This window comes from Nomia melanderi, chromosome 10 (assembly GCF_051020985.1).
Source record: "Nomia melanderi isolate GNS246 chromosome 10, iyNomMela1, whole genome shotgun sequence".
Classification (NCBI taxonomy): Eukaryota; Metazoa; Arthropoda; class Insecta; order Hymenoptera; family Halictidae; genus Nomia; species Nomia melanderi.
Genome location: NC_135008.1, coordinates 16,027,250 through 16,049,454, shown reverse-complemented (window position 1 = coordinate 16,049,454; position 22,205 = coordinate 16,027,250). Strand labels below are relative to the sequence as shown.

Here is a 22,205-nt window from a genome sequence, read left to right as displayed (position 1 = left end):
TGTAACTCAATCGATATGTTTATACCAATGACTTTGGACAGCCAACTTAATTATTCTTAATTCGTGCACAATTCACTTGCTGAGAAATTAAACTTACCCGCATTGACAAATGCGAAATATAAGACAAGATACATATGTTGCACTAATTCGGATTATTATATTGTATTAAGAAACGTCAAAGTCATCGATGAATAGTGTTATGGATTAGTAGGTATATATTTTTGTTATACTGTTGTACCTAGTTAGGCTATGAATGCGTTTGATTTTTTATTGAGGAAAAAGGCACTATGTCAAATTTATAATATTCAAAAAATATATGGATACATTTTCATTAAGAAATAACGACGACGATTGCTATCGTTACCTCCCAGTGTTATAGCTAAATGAGTTTTTTCATAAAGGAATTCTGTTCGCTTGTCTTTACTTTGCATAAAAATGTTATTTCTCATTTAAACTTGTTTGAAAGTCAAGATGTCACGCATGGCTGAGCTTGTCTTTTTCTAGATCATTACATTGCGACAAAGAAATTGTATCGACCCACTTCTGAAGATCTCAATACCATGAAAGCTTAAAAAATACGGTACAAGTTTTCTAATCCTCAAATTATTTACTCTTTTATTGCTATATATAATTGATATAATTAATAATACAATAATATATAATTACGTAATAATTATTCCATTAGTCCATGAGGTAATCTAACATTTTTCAGGAGTGATTGTTCATTAAATAGCTTCATTTGCTTTCTTCCAGTTTCAATAAGATATTCATCGATACTATGTAAGTTACATGTTGCTTCATTGAAAGTGTTAATCATTTCTTAATATTAATTGACAAATTACACCATAGATCGCTATTTAGGTCATTCAAGGCTAGATAACTTTCCCCTATTCATTTCACTTGGTCGCTGTTAATATGCAGGTCTGTAACTTATTTTATTGTTCCCTTCGTAGATTCTGTCATCCATTCAGTTCGTATATGTTTGTAGTATCGAAGCATCTTTCTGAACATCGATTCGAACTTATACCATAACTATGAAATAATCATGGTCTGGTTTTCGAAAGAGGGTCCCAGAAGTGCACCGTCAGTCATAAAAGCTGTCCACCCCATTCCGATTACCCAAACATCATCTGTCAAAAGTAATTACATTGGAATGGTTATTTATTGCATCTATCAATGTATTTTAGACTCTTTCTTTAAAAAAAAATCAGGTCGTAAACAGAATTCTCCATTTAAATATGAAAGTTTACTGAAACTTCGTTAGCCGAATCGAAACGTATCCAATTCTTAACCCTTTCCCTTCTTACGTCGAATCCGATATTATAACTTTTAATTGATATCACACTAAACAATATTATAATTAAAAATCAAGAAAAATATTTTAATTATATTATCTAATATGTAATAGATGTACGCAAGTTAATATTACGTAACTCTCTTGCGAGACATTAACAAATAAAATAATGGATCATCCCATACCTAATACGGTTCTTTTTTTTTTCTTTTATTTTTTAAAAATCGTGTTATTTGTGAGATGACCCAATAAAATTAGAGTTCGGGTGTGTGTTGGTGACACGAAAATTAGATTGGTAAAGGTTAAGGCGTCAATATTTAATTATAACGAGCTACCTATTTTAATAGAATTTTTAACGGTTGATCTTGATTTAACATGTGGTTACATCATGTACATATATTAGGTCGTCCCATAGGTAATATCTTTTTTAATGGTACCTTCTACAGTAAACAATTAACCCCTTGCCTTACAATAACGTGTCTGCTCGTGGTTAAGGTTTCAAACAGAATTACCAAACTTTAACTTGAATTTAAAATATTACTGAATTCTTTTGAACTCAAATCGAATATTGTTCTTATGTTAAAAATAATTATACTTTAGAGCAGACATAGAGGCAAAGTATGTCCAAAATCGTTGCTTTTGTTTCAATAAGTTATTAATGACAAAGTGGTTGTATCGATCATAGTTGAAAAAAGATCATAGGACAAGGGGTTAATACTCACCATTTTTTAATCGTCGTCATATCAACCATCGATGTGTATGACCTTCTCCCGTTTTTAGAATACTTTTTTAGTGAGATTTTGGAAACGTTATTAAAAAGTATGTTGAAAAGTAAAATAAATAACAAGATTGGAATGATCTAATGTATTTACTAGAGAAACCTGGTATACGCATAGTGACCGATTCGATGATGCGCCGCAGCGTTTAGGTAGAGTTAAGAACCTTCTTGTTGGTGTTAAACTTGACCAAATTCAGTTTGGCAGAGCTGTCGATACGCTGGGCGTCGTCGAGCCGGCGTTCCTACGCGACGTACAGCCGGTGAGTCGTGAATTGGAGTTCAATTGGGGATTGACCCCTCCGGCGCAAGACTTCTATAATTACATTTCGCATTCCTCGACGTTACGAGCAACCCAACGAGCGCCAAACGAGCGCGACATACTCGTCGTCGCCCCAGACCGGTTCTTGTCTGCGTCCGTCCGCTAACGTTCGGTCAAGTTCGTTGTGGAAGCCACGAAAAACTAACCGATAAAATCCCCCAAACTGAGGGAAAATACGAGTGAAACCGCCGGGCATGTCGGATACGTCACTTTTACTCTGGCTCGACTTAACCTTTAACCCTTCCGTCCCAAATGGTACACATAATGGTACTACGAACATTTTAAATTACCGGAAACCTAGAAAACACCTTAAAGATAAAGGAAAATTGTGCAACACGGGGATCTTTGCTTATAATTGACAGCTTAAGTGCTAATTATTATTATTATTAGTGCGAATGTTATTTCTTTCACTAAGAAGCTTCAATTTCACTTGAAAGCAGTTCGTGGCCCGCGCTTTGATTTAGAGGGAAAATAAATATTCTGGGAGGAAAGGGTTAAGTTATGGAATTATCTCACAGATCTCTGTATAAAATATCGTGAATTTTGAAATCAGTGAAATCTTTGTTACATACTTGATACTGAAGTGGCCTATGAATTTTCTGAAAACAGGTGTAACTTGGAAAGCTTTAGGAGAAAGGAAGTGAGAGTGTTCGTCCAGGATCTAAATACCAGTGGACTCGTCAGTAAGGCAGAATCTGCTAGACCCGTACCTTAGACGTTGGGACGAGCGTTGGCTTTTTTTTATCAGGCGGGGCCTGATCGGTGGTTATCGGAAAATGTAGGAAAGAGAATAGTCTCGGCTATATTCTCATAAAATTCTGAAACAGAATATAAAAAGTATTAGATGATAACTGCGGAGGAGTGGTTAGGTTGACATACTATACATGAAGTAAGAAGTTGCAAAAAAATTTTCAAAAAATCTACATACATAAGACGCTAAGTCAGGTGTAGTAGGAATTTTACTGAATCTTATATGCAAATTATGTACGAACTGAGTAGGAGCGAGAAAGATCTTGGTGCGCTAGCCCTCTATTGGCGGAGTTCTGGAAGCTGGCGCCTTAATACTATTGCTATGTAGAGATATTTAAGTAAGTAAAATATATACATTCAATAGATTTGTTTTATTAGTTGCTACAAACGAGAATGTTTAACATTAGCCGATAATTTTCAGACTTCCATACTGAAAAGTTAATGCGGATACTGTCGAAGGGAACGATAAAAGATGAACAAAAATTAAGTGTACAATATACAAATTAGTCATATTATTAAACAAAAGTCTAGAAGCGCAGTAACTGAAGATGCAAGCAGTTTTAATGAAATATTTGATTAATCTCTACTTTTTAGGCTTCCATACTTAAAGATTAAATTCAGGTATATAACACTAAATGTACTGGCACGTTATATACACATATTTCTACCGTGACCGGTCAAATAGCTGATTATAAAATAAAGATAAACAAATTACACATTCTTCTTAGTGTAAACAAAAACAAAAGGAAAGACAAAAATTAAAAAACCGATTAATCGAACAATATGGGGATTGATATAAAGTTAAATGAACGAAAAAATGCAGACTTTTTAATTAAATTCGAAAACCAGTCGCGGTACGTTTGATGTTAAATAAGTGAAATACATAAATCCAATAAATTTTTTTATTAGTTACTACAAACAAGACTATTTAATATTAATCGACAATTTTCGGACTTGAAGATTAAATTCATGTTCATGCTTAAAGGTTAAAGACCGTGTCGTTTATTTTATCGCTGCAATGTTAAAAGACATTTCTGCCGAGTTTTTAGAATGCCAAGGTACCTGTACAACTTAAATAATCATATTAGTACGTTTACCACCAACGTCACATTGAAATGAAATAAATCCTATAGATATTGCTGTTTAATGTTATAAGATATAATACAATATTTAAGAATTCAATGACTCTTTGTAGTTTCATTTTTTAAATATTTTATTTAAAGGCTTTATTGAATTTAATAGAATATTGTAAATAAAAAGATCGTCATAAACCAATAGCAATAAAGTACATTGCACGAAATTGATTCTTTGTAACATATTAGCACATTAAAGCTGTGTGAATATTATCATTTGAATTATGTCTGTTATTAATTTATAATTGCACATAAATTCGATAAAACGAATTAATATATGGAAAACGTAGATATTTGTAAGCTTTATTATAAAATGTTGTCTAGCATAAAGATAGTAGCTGAACTTGGCCGTGTTGAAATTTTCCGCTTTTATTGAACCTTCGCTGTAATTAATAGGATTCATAATCTCCATCGACAAGCACCGCACTTTCTCGGTGTACGTAAATGATTAATTCTCTATGGCGTGCATTACACAATACGCATAGCTATCGTACAATCGGTGTAGTACACGTGGGACGTGTTGTACTAGCGTGAAAGTCAATAGCGTTCAATTTATTACAGGCAATTCCTTAGCTTCGTATTTATGTAGTAGCCCTACTCTCGAAATCGCTGTCTCGGAGAGACTGAAATTGTTGGTTCTTCGCTAACATAGCCAGGCAATCATGCCAGAGGAAAAACTTTTGTATATTTGATAATTCAGACAATTTATTCGATCCACGTGGGCGTAATAAGATTCAATCTATGATCGCGTACAGCTTCTCCGCGGAAATGTATGGAAATTAGAAACGTAATAGCAAATTAAAGATAATACATAAATTTTTAAGCTTCATAAAAGTTGACTGTTTCAATTGAATATTTAATTACATTTATCCCCTACGTTTACGGTGCAAATTTAAAAGAATATCGGAATTGTTTAGTTATCAAAAGTTTTTTTTAGTACAGCAAATTTGTAAATGTTTAAACTATTGTGTATATTTATACGAAGTAACAATTCAATTTTTCGTGAGTCTATAAACTAATCGCATCCTCGATTGTTCCAAATTGGGTAAAAATTTCTATTTTTATTGCTCGGAAAGAGAGCCGAAGCTTACTATTGTATCGTCCCATAAGTAAGGAAAACATAATTAATTAATAATTCTTATTCTAAAGTGTTTTTTACATTTTCATTTCTAAAAATTAATACGAAACATTCGATAGTCTAAAATATATTCTCTTTCATTATTTACAAAGCTGTTTCATCTTTTTATTAGAATTTTCTCGCGAATCTTTCAAAACTTCACTTGCCTGCGTCGAAAAATACAGTGCACGCAATTGAGAATACGCGTTATTTATGAGAAGACTGGACACTAATCCTTAAAAGCGTGATCACTTTCGCAGAATGCATTCGGAAATATTTTATCAAGTCGACAGTGATTTATTTCCGTGGGTATTAATATTTTGGTCGGAAACATTAATAGTGAAGCGTCTGGGAACGTTGTGGTTACCTTGCCTCGAAGAGTGGCGTCAGTATTTTAAGGACGCGTCGTCGAATTATACATACCCGTCGAAATAGCTTACCCATTCATTATATACGAGTATCGGGTTTCTATACGGCGGACCACAATACGGTAATACGAAGACCCTGAAGGAAGGGTGCGTCCGTGTACGACATTGGCGCCTAATTTTGAGGCTTGGTTTGGTCAGGGCCCCACCCATGTCATCTTGAAACGGGTAGGTATGCGTCCGTGTCTAATGAGGCAAGATGGCAGCCTCCGCCTCCTCCATAGCTCTCGTCAGTTTACCTGTACACGAGGCAAACTACTCGACAAACACGGTCCTGTGAATGGAACCGGGGAAAGGACGGAGACACCTCCATTTCGTACCTGCCATTCAGCTATCGTGTGCGCTAACAATTTTTATTTTGTCCGTAATACGACAGACTCGTTTTCTACGCTGACGTTTAACACTAGAAGTACCGAGCATTTAACTAGTTAACTATGGAATTTAGAAAAATCTCTTATTGTGCGCGCAATAAAATCAAATAATGAAGCGTATATTCATTAAATGCAGGCCAAATGCACTTATAATATATTCTAACGAAAAATTAAAGCGAAACGAAGAAGAATTACATGTTTGTCTGGAAAAATAAATAATTTATCGTTGAAAGAATTAATATCATTTTGATTTTAAATGGATTATTTTCGGTTTCTTCAGACATTCATTATAGTATTTAAGCGAAATTATTTATTTTCAAAACCATTTCGAGTATTCAATGCTTTTGAAATATCAATAATTGTGAAACAAAGAAACTGAGTTCAGTCATTTTTACTGGTACGGTAGTTGTAGTGTCAATACTGAACACTTTATTTGCCGCAAGCCTATTGATCGACTTTTCGATTACCCATGCTTAACAATGTATAATCTATTATAATTATTCTGCTTTGAAACACAAACTTACAAAGCTTTACAAGTGAAAACGTACACTTTTACGCCTTAGTGAAAAATATATTGTCTACTATGTAGTAAGTGGTTGCCTCGATCACGAGTGGTAAATGAAAACGCTCAACACATTGACTGCCATGAGAACTTTGAGTGTTTTTGGTTATTTGTTTGAATGGCATTCATATTTTTTCATCAATTGTGGAAATCAGAAATCATTTTAACCTATCTTGTAGTTGTAGTGTTAATACTTCTTTAGATTTTCTTGTAGATTCAAGTCTTTTCTAAGTTATTAAGTATAATAATTATCAATTTCTTTATTTTTTCTGGCAAGGATCATATGCTGGGAGAATTCATAGTTCATCTCCTATTTCTGTAAACCTGAAAAATATCGCTAAGAAAATTTTATGTATTTTTTAATTGAAGAAAGTATTGCACATATTTCAATGTTAGGAAGTAACACAATAAGTTGAATGAAATGAACTAAAATTTCAACAACATATTTAGTTTTACTTAAATAAACAGATGTATTATCATTTTTATCCCTTAAAAAGTCTAGGAAAGAAAGTTATGAAGTATTTGATTTGCAATGTTTAATAGATAGACATTAAATCATTCTTAGAATGTATTCTTTTTTATTTTGAATTGCACGACCTAGAGCATAACAGCAAAATGACAATACTATTTCACAGGCATTTGATATATATTAGAACTTGTGAACAGGAAGTTGCAGTTGATTGTAACCGTCGACATTGTTGATTTATGATTATATTTGATTGGTGATAAGTGGCATCGTATATTTCGTATTAACGAATATTTACTGCCCCGTTGGTTGAAAGTTAACGGAACAATGGGCCGATTCTTCCATAACCTGCTTCTCAAAGCGTAACGAAACTCATTAGAAAGTCTAAGAGATTTCTGGCCAACGTGTAGGTTGCCTGGTGAAATTGAAATTCTCTGGCGTTAATTATGATCAACATAATTCGAGACACTTTAATACCGCGAAGTACTATTATAGAAAATAACTATTATCATGAATATACATTACTTGTTTTTTACGTGTTGTTGTTAACAGTGTTCAAATTTAGATTAATATCACAATGTGAATTCCACCGATACAGAAACTATGATGCAGTCTATACAGTACGATGAACGATATTATAATCGTAGCTTATACTGTCTTTAATTCAGTCATTTAAGCGATGATTATTTGCAAACCTTTTAATATTACAAATAATGTCAACTAATACGGCAAGATAAACGTGCAATAATAATAAAACAACTGAATTAAATAATTTGATTTCATATTTTTTTCATTTTATGTATTTTGCTATCGTGCAGTATTCAACTTGTTAAGAATCACTTAAACTGATGCGTAAATAAACGCGAATACACTCATGGTGTATTACTGCTTATATTTTTCTTATGAATTAAATATTTGATTTTTCAAGCAGATCGATTAATTTTGTTTATCGTAAATTTAATTTTAATTTTCTTTACTAAACGTGAAAATCAAATAATTAGTACAGTTAAATAATAAATCATCGTCATAAATCATCAACAAATGAATAGGGAGCTATTGATTTAATATAATATTGCCACAATATTATAATTGGTTTATCGTTCATGTAATATTCATTCTGTACCAATACCACTGTAATTGTTTTTGAGCCGATTGCTATATTAGTATTAGTATTTGTAACAAACATTTGAAATATTGATTTAAACGTCTATAATATCAAATGTAACAAAGAGCTATCAACAAGTTATTAATTTATGGTCACTTACTTTTGAATAAATTCAAATATTACAACAGAATTCGATGCTATTCATGTTTATTAGCGAGTAAGATTAGTTCAAATAAGGTTTTGACTTGTTCTGTATAATAAGCAGTTAGTTGAATAATATAGTATGATCAAACATGAAAAAGAATTATTTTTACAATATTCACATTTTACACTTTATTATGCATCCTTGTTAGCTTCTACAAACATCTGCCGTAGACGAGTCGACGTATCTCATTCAGTCTTCTTCATACTACTTATTTATACACAAAACTAACTTGTTAGCAGTGTACACTTTTCCTTGGCACTGTCATCTCCAACTGAATCTGCTGTTGCATGTAGATTCTGTTGCCAATTGTATGCTTATTTGACATTAGAATACTCGTGTCCTATTTAGTGCTCTCTAAAAGGTAACTAATGTATCCGTGTCTTCAGGAATAATTTGACTCTGATTAGTGTCATGGAAGAAATTCTAGAGGAATCCTTTCAGCTGTAACACACATATTAACCCTTTGCCGATGGGAATTTTTTAAACGTTCAAAAACCTTTTTCATAAACAAGCTGAGTTATGTGTCGAAGTCTTAAATATTTGAATAATTGAATTATTCATTTACAACTTTCGAATTTAAATATCAAAGCTCGAAGTTTCCATTATGGCGGCATTCGATGGTAAAGGCTTAATCTATAAGTATCTAAAGTTTAAATTATAGCTGTTTAGCAATTATTGCTTTAATAAATAAGGAATTACTAGACTACGGATTTTCACGCAATTGTAGGAAATTTGAAACTGCAAAACTGCACAAAATTCACATGATATGAACAAATATACAAAATATCTCAAGTATTCTGCCTTTTATAACGCTTTTTAACACGTTCATTAGCAGGCAATGTTTGTTTTGGTGACGATTTTCTCAATTGTAATATTTTATTGAACCCAACAAATATTTGGGCAAAATATTGAAAAAAGAAAACTAAAACGACTCATTGATTCTCTAAATATAATTCCATATCCTATATCATTCAATAACAACATGTATAAGATTTCATTTTCTGTATGTAAAATATAGAATTATGGCTGTTACAAATACATGACGCTAATAACAAACGCGTTAACCAGTTAACTGCGTTTGACGAGTGTACACGTCATCTTAAAACTCTAAATAGTACAAACTTTTTCCACCATAGACTATTTTTCCGTTTAGACAATCGTGTAATTCTTTGTTTCATTTTAGTTTCCAGTAAAATATATTATAAGTGCATTTGGCCTGCATTTGACGAGTATACACTTCATTATTTGATTTTATTGCGCGCGCAATAAGAGAGTTTTCAAATTAAATTCCACGCTTAACGAGTTAAAAACACTCATTTTCCATCGTAAACACATGGTCCCAATTATATTCCTTCAAATTTGGATTTGCATAAAGATTCACATTCCAGAAATAACTATCCCCAATTGCTTCAGCGAATAGAAAATACAATTCTCAATTGCTTTATCGAATAAGTATTACTATTTACCCGGACACTCGAAGCCGCAATATATCCTTTTTAAGCTTAAACTGTTTTCGCAGCTAATAGAACGACAGAATCTCGAATAATTGGTTCGAAGGGGACAATAGATAACAATTAAAAGAATTTTCAAGGCAGCAGGGAGTTTCGGTCCGTGTCGATTCTCCGAGGGAATCAGGAAAGGAATTCAGATTCGAGGATCTTTCCTTACATAGTTGAGTGTAATCGAAAGGGGGAGAATTCCAAGAATGTTTCTCACAGACGCGACCTGATTCAGCTTCGACGGGCTGAGAGAGAAGCTTGCGGCATTTTATCGAGGATTCGATAAGGGTTTTCAGCTTTGGGAAGCCAGGAATAGGGAGCGAAAAGCAGGAAGGAAGGAAGGAAGGAAGCAAGAAAGGAAGGGTGGAAGGAAGGGAGAAAGGAAGGGAGGGAGGAAGGAAGAAAGGAAGGAAGGAAGGCATCGTGTCGTCGTGTCCTTTCTAGCTGTGTCTCGTGGAAATCAGATTCTTATCGTTCGGAAAAGAAGCGAATCCGTGCCAGACGAACTCCGACCGACGTTTCGTCGATGAGTGCCGACGCGATAAGATCTTCGGCTAAGTGATTTTTCGCCTCGGCGAGACTGCCGGCGAGCCGTGCACCGCCGCGCACCGGCGTGCCGTGCCGCGCAGCGTGTCACGCAGCGGACGGAATTCATTTCGATCGAGATATATCTCGCCAGCGTACGGATAACGCTTAACGCACTGTACCGCGACGAATCGATTCGATCGCATCCTATCAAACCGAGCTACACGAAGTCGCGTTTCAATTCCCGCCGCTTTATGAGCGTATCGAATCAAGTCGGATGATTTTATTATCTCCGAACTTGTCGCGACCATTTGTAAAATTTTCAAGTTACGTATGCTCGGCTCGGGCGTACCGTTAGAAAAAACGATGCGATTTGAAGGAAATAACGCGGACGGATGATTAAATCCATCGCGGTCGTTCACGACAGAATTATCGTGTCAGTAGAAATGACTGTAGTTCTAGTTTTCTTATTTCGTAATTATTGATATCTTGGGAGTATTACAATAATGCTCGCTTAAATTCCACCATTACACGTCCCAGCAGTAAAATTTAACCGATCAAAAACAGGAGGAAGCTACTTTCTTTCAGTAATTGACTCGAGCACAGCGTGGCAAAAGCAGAGAATCGATATAGTGAGTGAAATCGGGATAGACACAGTCCATCAAGCATTGGGAATCGAGACGCGGGACTTCAAAGCGATGCCGCACGCGTCAAATATAAATATGCAACGAAAAAAATTTCAGTTGCAATCATTTTAATCTTACCTTTGCAAATGTAGCACCAGTGGATCTTGAAAATGAGTTCAAATACAATGGAAATCGAACTAATTTTACCGACTTAATGTAATTAATGAAATTAAGGGTTCATTTGCTCCAACTTGATAAAACTAGACCGATTTACGTCGTGTTTGAACTCATTTTAATGAGAAGAATCTCAATATTTCATCGGTACTACGATTGAAAAGATAAAGTTAAAATAATTATTGCAATTGAAATTTTCTTCATTGCGTATTTATACTTGACGCGTGCGGCATCTCTTTGACCTGTGTCTGTCTCTCTTCCCGTCATTGTATTCATTTTCTGTCCCTGTCTTCTGGGATCACGTTACACTGAGCTCGAGTAGTGGGGGAAGAGTAGGGATGGTACAGTAGAATTAAAACAAGCAGATTTTTGTGGAATTTAAACGAGCATCACTGTAAATATTCGTAATGGCTTTAAAAGTAAATACAGTATTTTCGCTATTACCACGAAAAAATCGGGCCTGCAACCAGTGATGTTGATTCCAAGTCGAGATAAGATTCGAACCAAGCTTCTCTGTTTGTCCTCTGTAGAAAAAGATGGTAAGAATGAAAGAACAAGAAATTCGAACTTCAGAACGATCAAACAAACAGGTGAATCAAGCGACATAAATGCAATGTTAAATTTTTTTATTTTTTACTTTTATTAACTGAAACTTCTATCAATTGAATTGTGAGGTTTACCTGATTAAAACGAGACCAAGTACGATATATTTTGAAACATATTTACTTATTTAATAAATTACAATAATTTATTTTCTTCTAATAAATTGTGATTTGAAGTATGTCACCTTTGGTTTTGTTTTAATTAGAATAATCTCACGAATGCGTTAATAAAAGTTTCATTTACAAGAAAAACCTTATAAAACGATTTTATCGTTGCGTTAATATTGTCTCGCCATTATCTACTACCACTGAAGAGGGTATCATATTACAACTGCACGGACGTCGAGCTTCGTGACTTGGAGAGGGAACTCGTTCCCCAGTGGTGGGGATGACTACCGGGCACTAATCCTGCAGATCGGACCGGGCAATAATCGCGAAAATACTGTGATTTCATTTGAATGCCGTAATAAATGTCAGAAGACACTGGAAAAAGCCTATTGTTAGGATTTTTATGGGAATTACATATCAGTGATATTAACACTAAAACTACCAGACGGGTCAAAATGGCTCATTCCTGATGTTTTCTTTTTGCAATTATTAAAAAGATATCAAATGTTTCTCTGAGAAATTATTAAAGAAATTGATTTACTAATACGTAAACTGATGTGTAAATCAATTGGAGTCTCGATACTCCTAGAGTTTATATAGAGATATTTCAAATCTATTTACATCATTTTATCGCCAATTTTTATTCTAAGTTCGATTAAATGCATTTATGAAATGAAGAAAATTATTTTAGTTACGATGCGGGATATTGGCAAAATAATTTACGAATTCAACTTTCACGCGGAGAATGCGTGAGAGAGAGACTCGTAATTTCCAGTCAAGGGGTTGACTGTTTATACCTTAATCGTAATCAAAGAGAAAACGATTCATCGCTGGAAGTATTTGTTCTGAAAGTTACGAAGTAATTTCAACGGATTGAAAGTTTGACTTATTTAACCCGGTGTGGATGAGCGCCGCCGCTGCGGGAGCAGCATCGAGAATTTGCGTCTCGGACCGAATACCGCCGTCATGGCGGCAAAGTCAATTGCTGCCAATAAAATTTTCATAAAACGATACGTATTCTACATCAGCCCCGTCATGTACGATCTCGTACGAACGGAAAATATCTTTGGTTCGTAGATTTAACCGGTTAACTGCGTCTGATAGGTCAACGCATCATCTTAAAGCTTGAAATGATACTAATCCTTTCAACGATGAATTCTTTATTTTTTCAGATAAGCATGTAACTCTTTTTTGTTTTGCTTTGGATTTTCATTGAAGTATACCTTAGATGCATTCGCCCTGCATTTGACGAGTACGCAGTTCAGTTTTTTATTTTTTTACGAGCAAAACCGGAAATTTTTGTAACTAAATTTTATAGGTAACAAGCTGAAAAATTGCTCGTTTGAAAACAATTAACAGGCTGGTGTAGGTTGGCTAAGTGGCCGTCGCTTTTGCTTTTATGCGATATCTCTGCTAGCAGTTTAATGATAAGTAAGAATTGCATTAAATTTTATTATCAAACGATGGCAATTTATTGATTGAGCACTATCGTTTTAATTACCTGCAGATGAAAGTGGTGCCCAATAGCAAAAACGAAATATTGCGAATTGCTAACGAGTGAAGACTCTTAGAACACTTGCGTCAAATTTATTGTAATTTGACAGTTGTTTTTCTTTCCATATGTTTCTACGTTAACATTAGATTTACTGAACGATCCAATTTATCTCATTGACTTTTATAAATATTATTTGGTAAATGTTTGGGTCGATTTTAATTGATGTGTAAATATGTATCTTAATTGTCTACTTGTACCTCTAATTTCCAAAATCGGAATGAACGAATATCAATTTCTCTAAAAGTAATAGAATAAGCTGTATAGTAAATGCACGTAAATCTAGTCTACTAAGAAGTAGATATACTAGCAACAAAATTGTGACAGTTTTTTTCTGATAACAGCTCTTATGATGTGTGTATTTAAATGCATCTAAGTAATGCAACTAAGAATTCAATTCACTTATAGTAATAAAATAAATTAAATTCAAGTAATGTATAATAGAATACAATACAAGACAATACAAGAAAACACAATAAAATGCAAGAAAATACTAGAAAATACAATAAAATATAATAAAATAAAATAGAAATGTAAATATTTCTGCACGTTGTTGTCGGAAAATTTGCTTTCTTCTATGTTAGATTACAAGTTCTATTCAACCAACAGGCAAACTTGATTGGTGTTTGTATCGCACGTGTATAAATGACACTCGGTAATGTTTCCACTTCATTCTTCTTGTACTTTTACGTCTTATTTTATTAGTACAGCATGTGACTTCGCTCTCTTCAGCTTTCTAACTCTTGAAGTTTTGTCAGGCTTTTAGCCAGTTTTGTCTGGATGTATAAAGTATGCAAAATTATAAAGTTTGATGTTCAATATTAAAGTTCATATAACGTAATTATAAATGAAATATTGAAATAGATTGCTTTTATCCCTTTGTTCGAGTACTATTTATATTCATGTTAACTGTAACAAATACCATTAATACCTATTTCACTAGAAAATGTTAGAGTATAGCATTCTATCTCCACCGCGACATCGTTAAGGCAATCAAACATTGTCGCGAGATTCAACGTGTGTTTAAACGTGAACGCAAATAATTCGTAGTAATTATATCACTGTAAACCCAATGTTATTTACAAATATAAAATGGTTATAATTAATAAAACAAAAGAGTTGTCCTTTATTTTAAAATAACAGAAAATCTTGAATCGTCCAGCAAGAAAACTTTCGAGTAGATCTTGGTTGAGTCCCCGAAATCATGTATTTCTCATTTTTTAATTTTTTGCTTATAAAATGGAGATTTCTAAGAGTTTACAATGTATTTTACTGATATTGAAGCTAAATATCTATAAATAACGAATTTAACAAAAAAATGTTCATTTTCAGTTTTAGCTATCAGTTTTCCGCTGTTAAGTCTGAACTGATTCGATTCGCCTCGGCCTAGCCTACAAAGGGTTAATACGTTATTTTTAGACAAATTAAGTATGCCTTTCGTGTCCTTGTACAGAAATTAACATATAATAACGATGCACTCAAATTTCTCGTAAAAACGGGAACGAAACAGAAAGAAAGATTAATCTGCGTCACTATGGTAGTAAACGTGTATGAAGCATACATTCACAAAGGGAATGCTAGATGCATTACGCACTTATTTTAATGAAACTTCGTAGACAGGTATTGATTCGATCATTTACGCGATGTTTAACGAGACAGTTCGTATTCTGCTCGGTAATGGGTAAACTCCCCTTATCACTGGTACTCATGAAGTAATATATCGTGCGATCTCCTGTCACGGGCATACCCGTAACGCCGGCGAAGTGCTTTTTATATTGAACATTGTTTGATGACAACGTACTATCTAAACTTTGCCTCGAAACGTAATAAATGCAGTTGCGTGTTGTCGAAAAATATAATTCTTTCTCAAACAGTCAAGAGCTTATAAATTTCTGTGTATCATGATATTTTAATATTTTATAAAATCTTATTTGACATTTTTTTAGAGAATGAAAGTAACTGTACACGCAAATTCTTAATTATATAAATTACACTGTTTCCGAACAAGGAATAATTTCGATGTTATATTAACATTTAATTGTTTAACCCTTTTGACTCGACAATTTTGGTCATTACAAATATTCGTTATTTGCTGATAAAATCGATGACATTTTTTACAAGTAACATGAAGGAACTATTTTATTTCAATATTTCATACGTTGTTACATAAAATTCAATACGGAATTTTAATTTTTATTATGTTCCTGTACTGAATCAAACGGCGGTAGAACCAAAAATTGTTCTGAATGAAATCAACATTCTATAAAAATTCTTGTTAAATACACCTCATACTTGTACAACCCTTTTCCCAGAAAATCATGAAGCAAGGAAAGGGTACTCAGAGGTTTCGAGTTACTCAAAATAGACAAAAATGTGTTTTCCTACTTTTCGTCGGCTGTGAGGCTCTTAAAGATTTTTCACCTTACGCGCGAGATTCTTTCTCTAGATCGTCCGACGAAGATACGTCTGGATATTCCCATTTCCAAGCCCTGGTATTTTAATACGCGGCGAACCGAGGAAAGTTGATCTGAAAGCGTTTGCTCAACGTTGTATCGTGTTTCTTTTAATCCGAAGAGTAGAAACGTTTCGTCGCTATGCGTCACGTCGCACGGAGCGATCAAACCCTCGTTTTCTGGACAAAACTCAATGACTTAAAAAGTATAATGCTTCAGACAAAAGTTGTAAGGTATAAAACTAAGTATATTGTGGTTATATTTTTTCACATTATAGCAATAGGGATTTACATTAGAAGTTCTCCGTTTTGTAAGCTAATATTAACCCATTGCTTTACGATTTCTTTCTCAACTATGATCGATACACCTACTTTGTTATTAATAATTTATTGAAGAAAGACAAAAATTCTTGGTATATTCTATGTCTGTATTTGTCCGAAACTAATAATTGATAATGCACGAATAATATTCAATTTGTATTCACAACAATTGAGTAATATTTATGTTTGTTAAATTCTGTTTAAAATCTTGACCACCAGACTGACACATTATTGTAAGCCAACGGGTTAACTACTGGGTATTTTGCGTTTCGATTCCAATGTTATATAAATAGAGAACCGGAATCTATTTGCATAAAATTATGTGAAATCAGATCTACATACTCCGGAGAATATTTTCTATTGTTAAAAATCTGTATACATATATCTAACAATGAATACAAGATAAAAATATAAATACGTGGAAAACCTGAAATGTCTGTAGGTCACTCTTTGAGCCTGCTAAACAGTGGCTATTATTCATTAATTTCTGAAATAAAAATCATTTTGTATAGCGGGGAGTACTTAGCAACAAATCGATAACTTTCTATTTCCTTTATGTGAATGGTCGATCTTTCGAGGTTTGTCTATAGGCAACCGCACTGTGCATTGTGGCGACTTCGTCAAAGAGTTCGTTGCGTCGTTCGTAATCGGCCGAAGAAACGTGACCGTAGTATTTTGAAGGACGGGCAGGGACTGGACCACGGCTATTATAGTTGTATACCTGTCGCGCGGAATTTCTAAAGTGACTTTAATCTAACGTGCTCCAAGATAAAGAGATTATAGGAGAATGAGTGGGTAATATTCCGGGAAGAAATCTTTCTAAAAGCTGTTACAAATTGCTGGGTCAAGGAGCATAGAATCAGCCAAAGGGATGCATTAATAATCAGAAGCGGCAAGACAAAGGCCTTGAAAATTACATGGAGTCAGTAAACGAGATCTTTCTTCTTTCATCTCATGGCGATATGATGCTTTATCGGATCGGGGTTATTAGTAGGAATACAAACATTGAAACTCCTTCACCAAGAGCAGTTAATTGGGGCTTTAGAATTATTTCATGCAAGAGACACTCAAAGAGCTGAACTAGATTTCTGCACTATAGAAGTTTCCTTTCTGTCGAGCAGTTTAAAATAGATGCGATATAAGCCGTTTCAAATGCGGAATACAAAGTCATGTTTTGTTCGTTTAATTCTCTTAAAGCATTATTGATCAATTATTTCTGCATTATCTACAACAGTGGAGAAATACTACCATTTTAGTTGAAATTAAATTGGGTATTTCAAATAGTTTTCATCGTAAATGTTTAGCATATTAGATTAATTGTTATGCATATTAAAAATGTAAATATAATTGAAATGATTGGAACGATTGTACTTTTATTCAGGAATTATTTGTATTAAGTATAATAATCTAGTACACAAGTAATATGCGTAATATAATTTCAGCCAGATGAACCTTCGATTGTTTTGTAATTGTAATGACGAAGTTCACTGGTTGTAGAATTCACAAAAGATTTAATTATTGGGTCCACTGGAAAGTTCTGTACGATAATGTCATCTTAAGTTTTCAAAGATGAGACATTATACAGAATTGGAATCCACAAATTACCATCATGCTGGTAAGAGGTCATTAGTAACGATGGAAATTCTATTGTTGAGTAAATATCAGTAAATGTATCGAAAATGTATTATTTTCGATTAATTCCAAAACGGGCAGAACTTTCCGGTAGACCAAATATTTTACAATAAAATCAATTACTGTTATGTTGAAATAATAGTAATTAACAAACACATAAAAATGGGTAATAACATTTAAAATTTATATTCTTTACCCTTTGAATTTCTACCCATACATTTCTTATTAATCGTTCGCATAAAAGAATTGGGTTCATTACAGGGAACTTTAGGTTAAAGATAGGATTAAGTAGCATTCATTTACAATGTATTAATCACTATTATAATGCACTTTCGAGAGAAAATATTGATGTAATCATATTTTTTTGTAACGAAAACAATTGCAGTTCTCTGTAAAAGTGTTTCTGTGTGAATGGTTAATTTGAACTAACAAACATTAGTTACCATAACATCTAATTAACAGTCTACTCAAGTAAATAAGGCAGTATAATGTAAAAACCATTCGAATGTTGGTGTCAATTTAATTAAACGATAACATTTCGACGTGATATTACAATTTATGCAATTTAACACTAGGTTTGCGGGAATTTATTATATAGTTTATTCTATTGTTCCCAGAAAAATTAATGTTCATTCATTTCGATATGGAAGTTACACCTTTAAAAGTAGACGGTTAGGATACATATCCATGTAATTGCATGAATCAAAATCGAATTAAACATTCACAAAAAAATATGCATCAAATGAACGCGTTTGGTAAACTTAATGTTAATCAACTGCTCGAGTGTTACGGGTTTTCTCAAAAGCCCAGTCGAAAAATGCCAAGCGATATGATCGCGCGTTCATACCGCTCTTTCGTTCCAGTTCAAAAACTGAATTACATGGAGTGAGAGTAATGTTGAATTACCGAATTAACACGGGGTGTTAAATCTGAATTTCGTGCTGGCCAGCAAATAGGCTCTCCGTGTCTTTTTCATCGATGTCCATCATGCTGATACCCCATTTCGAACGTGCTTCATGAAGAATGTCAAATATCTCAGCAACGGCGAATATAAGGACAAATGCACTTTAGTACTTTTATACTGAAAATAAGTCAGTCTTTCGAACTCGAGAATAAAAAATTCGATATTCAATTTAAAAAAGAAAGGCAACCGCTATATCTTCTCTACGCCTCGACTTGTAAGAATCATATTTATGCCACATTCTGTAGTTTCTTAAATCCTACAACTTCTATACGTAACATTTTCTCGTATAGGTTAAAATAATAAGATATTTAAGTGGACCGAGTTCGTGAGACACACTGTACGTTTGCTAAGTAGAAATTAGCGTAACTATCAGAACAATAACGTTGACGTTTCATAACGGTACACGAAGATAATCGTCCTGCTGGTTCGATGGCTCCTTCCGTTCGATCGCGAAAGGAACGCCATCGAAAAATATGGATGGTAAACATGTAGGCGTAAGCGTGCACGCTTAAATAATAAGGTGGTGGGTGAGCGCGACTGGTAAGCTGTATCGAGCGATAAATAAACGGCGATAAACGTCGTCTCGAGGAACGTTCCTGAAGTATCATCTTCTTCGAGATAGGCGGGAGAGCGTAGGTGTCGTTAAATATTCCGCGGGAACAATGTATTTTTTCTTCCCGAAAGCTGTCTAATATTTCTTCGCGTTACACGCTTTAATACATTTAGATTAACCCGGCCAGTATTCCCTTAACGCGTACAGGTAAATCGTACTTACGTGTTTTTATTATTTCGTAGAAAGCTACCGACCGCAGTGACAACTTGCCAGCAATGGCTAAAGGCTCCAATACACAATGAGATTTGCCTTGGGGCAAGCGATAGATTTCAGCATTTTTTACGGTTTTTGTGATACGTTGAGATGTTCATTTCGTATGAAAAGTGAAAAGGGTTTAAACCTATCGTTTGTGGCGATGTATGCATCGTCGCTGATGTTTCGTGAAATTTTTACAGTGTTTCCTGAAAAACTGTAGCTATGTAATTAATTCAAATAATTATGAAACTGTGTGTAAGTAGAGTAAGTCAAGCCTAATAGATTGCAAAATTAAATAAATAAAATAAAATTTTCAAATCAATCTACAAAATCAGAATTTTGGAAGATTTGAACTTTATGAACAATTTTATTTTGCTGTTTTATAGATGTAAAAGAACAACGTGTTTTTCGTTTAAATTGTTTTTCGCTATCTCTTACTATTCTCAAGATAATCCAGGGGGGAAAAAATTTGCATTTTCAAATTCAAAGTGAAATTCGGCACGAAAAAGATTGCAATGTATTATATATGCTTGACTTGCTCTATTTCCATACAAAGTTTCATCATTTTTTGAATTTCTTAATTGATTCTACATACTATCGATTCTACTCTGCAAGAAAAACTGCAGCTAATTTCATAAAACATCGAGAATAGTGCATACATTGCTACTAACGCTGTGTTCGACCGTTTTCCACTTTCCATGCAATATACGTGTATCAACTATCCGATAAGCGAAAAAGTCGCAATCCCACCGCATGTGTCGTGAGATGCCTCATGCCTTCACTCAACACTGGAAACAAGTTCGGTTCGCGTTCCCATCGCGATTTTACAAGATCGCCGTGTGTCATTCCCGTTCGTGGCGCCTTTGATTTCATTAAAAGCGAGAACGAACTCGGAATTGCAAGCACGTGCACACGATTGCGTTATGTTTCGGCTAAACACTGGCTGCTACGATCGATCGAATAAATAGCGATATGCGGTGCCAGCCCTCCGCCGGTATTGCATACACAGGAGAACCGTGGTATTAACCACGGATGCGGCCTAGAATGCGTTACAAAGCGTTCGATCGGATTAAGCGGCTAATAGGTAGTCTATAATAATAATCCCCACATAATAACGTGGTATTACACGAAGGATCGGCCGGTACCATATAATTTCGCCACGTCGCGGCGCGGTCACACTCCACCGCCGAAAAGGGCCAACCTAAATCTCCGTTTCGCACGTCTCCCCACTATGTCGACAGGAAAGATCAGCCATCGCGTCGCGTCGCTTTAATCTCGTAACTCTGCGAGGTCTAGACGAGAATCTCTAATAAACCGAATCACGATTTTCTGTCCCTCATTTCGCGCACACGTGTCGACGAACGTAACAGTCGTTAACGTTATATTTACGGAATGAGTCAATTTTACACATATTGAATTTTAGAAACATTATTTGATAAATGCTGGGATCGATTTTGATTGATGCATAAATATGTATCGGAATTGTCTACTTTTAACACTAAACGTACCAGCATTTTAGGTGCCGATTATATTTCTGCAAGAGGAATATAGGTGATTGTTGACTTAATAAGGAAACAATGCACAAAATAAGTTTTGGATAGTAAAAGAAAGATTATATTCTTTCATTTGTTTTTAACGAGAACGGAAAACTAGAGATGCATTTCTTTATTTGGAAGGACCGGTCATTTGATCAGACATGATACGTTTAGTGTTAACGACTTAACTGTGTAATTTGGCTTCAAAATTTTTTCATTGTGCGCACAATAAAGTCAAACAATGAAGTGTGTACTTGTCGAACGCAGTGAATATGTATCTATAATATATTCTAACGAAAAACTAAAGCAAAACGTAAGAGAATTACGCGTGAAAAAGCAACTAATCGTTATCATCGTTAAAACTACGCATCGTTAAAAAGACTAGTATCATTTCGAGTTTTGAGATGACGTGTATACTTATCAAACCCAGGTAACTGGTTAAACCTCTAATTTCTAAGATGTAAACGAATGAATATCAATATATCTAAGAACGATAGAACAAACTGTACTGTAAATGTACGTAACTTTAGTGTTAATACAGAACATTTTTTTTCAGTCTAAATTGATCTTTTGTGCTGAGAGTGACTGTTTGATTTACCGTATTAGCGCATAATAACGAATCAGACTCGTAGTGTATGTTTGTATTTTCTCGTGGTGTATTAATAAACATTAGTACATTATATTTTTTGTTTTTCTGTATAATACTATACCATCATGTCATCTAGTCAGCTTCTAAATATTTTCTGGATTATGTCTACACTGCATCGCCTAAGCGTATTTGTCCACAAAATGCACGAAATGGCTGCCGCGCACGAATGGGTTAATACATACAAAATTATAAAATTTAATATTTACTCCTTTGCGGACGCGTGTTAGCGAATA

The 22,205-nt window shown here is 34.2% G+C and overlaps 1 protein-coding gene and 1 long non-coding RNA gene across 13 annotated transcripts in view; both read left to right on the top strand.

Moving 5' to 3' along the window:
• The window catches only part of LOC116428670 (uncharacterized), a 340,086-nt gene that overhangs the window by 65,240 nt on the left and 252,641 nt on the right, over positions 1-22,205 (top strand). The gene's annotated exons all lie outside the window — the stretch shown is intronic.
• Positions 2,386-3,739, top strand: LOC116428675 (uncharacterized). Its single transcript, XR_004235308.2, has 3 exons — positions 2,386-2,646; positions 3,001-3,479; positions 3,563-3,739. It is a non-coding gene; the product is annotated as an uncharacterized LOC116428675 (long non-coding RNA).